This window comes from Cyprinus carpio, chromosome B2 (genome assembly GCF_018340385.1).
Source record: "Cyprinus carpio isolate SPL01 chromosome B2, ASM1834038v1, whole genome shotgun sequence".
In the NCBI taxonomy this organism is placed as follows: domain Eukaryota; kingdom Metazoa; phylum Chordata; class Actinopteri; order Cypriniformes; family Cyprinidae; genus Cyprinus; species Cyprinus carpio.
In genome coordinates, this window is record NC_056598.1 from 1307176 (window position 1) to 1310688 (window position 3513).

Consider the following 3513-nt stretch of genomic DNA (forward strand, 5'->3'; position numbering starts at 1 on the left):
AAGAGGCTTGGAAAAGAGAGGGAAAGACAGGAGATTAGAGAAAAGAAGAAAGTCCAGAAGGGAGAGAGTCAGGAGGGGAGGCAGCCGAGAGGAAGAAGAGAGGGAGAGGAGAGGAGAAGAGGAGGAGAGGAGAGGAGAGGAGAGGAAGAGAGAGGGAGAGAGGAAGAGGAGAGAGGAGAGGAGAGGAGAGCAAAGAGAGGAGGAGGAGAGGAGAGGGAGAGGAGAGGAGAGAGGAGGAGGGACGGAGACGGAAGGAAAGGAGAGGAGAGGAGAGGAGAGAGGAGCGGCGAGGAGGGAGGGAGAGGAGGGAAGGAGGAGGGGGAGGGGAGAACAGGAGGAGAGGAGGAGAGGGGAGGAGAGGGGAGGAGAGGAGAGAGGGGAGGAGAGGAGAGGAGAGGAGGAAGAGGAAGAGGAGAGGAGAGGAGAGAGAGGGAGGAGGGGGAGGAACACAGGAGAGGAGAGGGAGAGGAATGAGAGGGGGAGGGGAAGGAGGAGGAGGAGGAGAGGGAAGAGGAGAAGGAGAGGAGAGGAGGAGGAGAGGGAGAGGAGAGGGAGGGGAGAGAGAGAGGGAGAGTGGAGGAGGAGAGAGGAGAGTGGAGGAGGAGAGGAGAGGAGGAGAGGAGAGGAGAGGAGAGGGGAGAGGCGAAAGGGAGGAGAGGAAGAGGAGGAGAGGAGAGGGAGGGGGAAGAAGGAGGAGAGGGAGAGGAGAGGGAGAGGAGAGGGGAGGAGAGGGGGGGGGGGGAGAAAAGAAGAAGAGAGGGGGGAGAAGAGGGAGAGGGAGGGGAGAGGAGGAGAGAGGAGAGGAGAGGAGAGGGGAGGAGGGGAGAAGGAGAGGAGGGAGAGGAGAGGAGGGAGGAGGAGGGAGGAGGGGCGGGGAGAAGAGGCGAGGAAGAGAAGGGGAGGAGAGAAGAGGAGAGGCGAGGAGAGAGAGCGGGGAGACGGAGAAGAGGGAGGGAGGAGGGCGAGGAGGAGGGAGGGGAGAGGGAGGAGAAAGAGGAGGGAGAGAGGGCGAGAGGGGGACAGGAGGACAGGAGGAGAGAGAGGAGGGAGAAGAAGAAAAGAAAGGAGGAGAGGGGGAAGGGAGAGGGACAAGAGGAAAGCAACGAAGGGAAGGGGGGGAGAGGGAGAAAGAGGAGAAGAAGAAGGGAGAGAGAAGGCGAGGGAGGGGAGGAGAGGGGAGGGAAGGGAAAGGGGGGAGGAGAGGAGAGGAGAGGAGAGGAGAGAGGAGGAGAGGGGAGGAGAGAAGAGAGGAGGAGAGGGGAGGAGAGGAGAGGAGAGAGAGGAGGAGGGGAGGAGAGGAGGAGGAGAGGGAAGGAGGAGAGGAAGAGGGGAGGAGAGGAGAAAGGAGGGAGGCGAGGAGAGGAAGAGAGGAGAGAGGAGGGGAGGAGGAGAGGAGAGGAGAGGAGGGGAGGGAGGAAGAGGAGAGGGAGGGGGGGAGGAGAGGAGGGGGGAGAGGGAAGGGACAGGAGGGGGAGGAGACGGAGGGGAGAGGGAGGGAGGGAAGGAGGGATGGGGGGATGAGAGGAGAGGAGGGGAGGGGAGGAGGGAGAGAGGGAGAGGAGGGGGAGAGGAAGGAGGAGGAGAGGAGAGGAGGAGGAGGGGAGAGAGGAGGAGAGGGGGGAGGAGAGGAGAGGGAGAGGGGGAGGAGAGGAGGAGAGGAGGGAGGGAGGAGGGAGGGGGGGAAAAGGAGAGGGAGAGGACAAGGGGAAAGGAGGAGGAAAGGAGAGGGGAAGAGAGAGGGGAGAGGAGGGAGAGGGGAGGAGAGGAGAGGAGAGGAGGAGGAGAGGAGGGGGAGAAAAAGGAGAGGAAGGAGAGGGAGGGGAGGAGGAGAGAGGGACGGGAAACGAAGAGGAGAGGAGAGGAGAGGAGGGGAGAGGAGAGGAGGGGAGAGAAGAGGAAAGAAGAGGGGAGGGAGGGAGAGAGGGAGAGGGGAGGAGAGGAGAGGAGAGGGGAGGAGAGGAGGAGGGGAGAAAGGGAGGGAGGAAGGGGGAAGGGGGAGGGAGAGGAGAGGAGGGGAAAGGGGAGGGAGAAGAGAGGGAGAGGGATGAGGAAAGAGAAGAGGGGGGAGAGGGGAGCGGGAGGAGAGAAGAGGAGAAGGAGAGGAGAGGGGAGGAGAGGGGAGGAGAGGCGCAGGGGAGAGAGGAAGAGGAGAAGGGAGAGGAGAGAGGAGGAGAGGAGGAGGGAGAGGGGAGGATAGAGAGGAGGAGAGGAAGGAGGAGAGGGAGAGGAGAGAGGAGAGGAGAGGAGAGGAGAGGCGAGGAGAGGAAGGAAGAGGAGAGAAGAGAGGGAGGAGAGGGAGGAGGTAGAGGAGAGGGGAGGAGAGGAGAGAAGAGAGGAGGAGAGGAGAGGAGAGGGGAGGAGAGAGGAGGAGAGAGGAGAGGAGAGAACCCTGTGCATCTACGAGCGCTTCATCTGAGCCGTCAGGTGCGTGATGGATCTGATAATAGCCAGTCACTACAGACATGTTAGGCTGATTGAGATGAGAATACTCAGCTTTAGATCTTTTGTTAAATAATTTGAGCTTGACTAATAGCTATGGAATGCTAAATAATGATTATAACTCTAACTATGTCTCTTTCCTCTTATGCAGATATCTCACAGAATAGAGATTATCCAGCGGTGCAGCACTCTTAACCAGTGTTGGGGGTAATGCATTACAAGTAACGCGAGTTACGTAATCAGATTACTTTTTTCAAGTAACTAGTAAAGTAACGCATTATTTTTTAATTTACAAGAAAATATCTGAGTTACTTTTTAAAAAAGTAACGCCAGTTACTTTGTATTCCCTTTTTTGACTGACAAGCCTCCTGTTCCTATATTGGGAGAAATCGGAAAGTATGGGAGGCGTTGTGTGCGCTGTGTGAACATGATGTTACTGTAGTTCTAGACTAAATGTGAATGTGTATTAATTCATCCCATTCACAAAAAAACAAAAAACAAAACAGATTTAGTATTCATCAAAATTAATCAAAACAGTGAAATGCAAACTCAGAATATGACGCAAACCTGGAATAAACTAAATATATTAAATAACACAAATGTGTCTATTCCCATTTTATTAACAGTGTCTTTGCTGCTGACCTTTAATGATCCAGTTCAACCATACTAATAATCAAAAAATGACTTTTAGATAAAATAACAATTGTGCTTCATTGTTTTTTTTTTATTGCTGAAGAGTGTTGCACCTTCTTCTCCTGTGTTCTACTGTACAGACGTGAATTTACTTTTCCTTCAGCCTGAGGTTTATTCATTACACTTTTTGGTGTGAAAGGGCTTTTTTTTTTTTTGTTATTAGTAGTTCTTATTTTATTAAAAAATATAGAGCTGTTCTTATTTTTAAAGTGTATATGTGTAAGTATTTAGTTACTTTTTTAGGGAGTAACGCAATATTGTAAGGCATTACTTTTAAAAGTAACTTTCCCCAACACTGCTCTTAACTACATCTCCAGAGTCTCTAAACGGTACAAGATTCATCCGTGCTTGAGTACTCCAGAATATTACACACAGCATAGT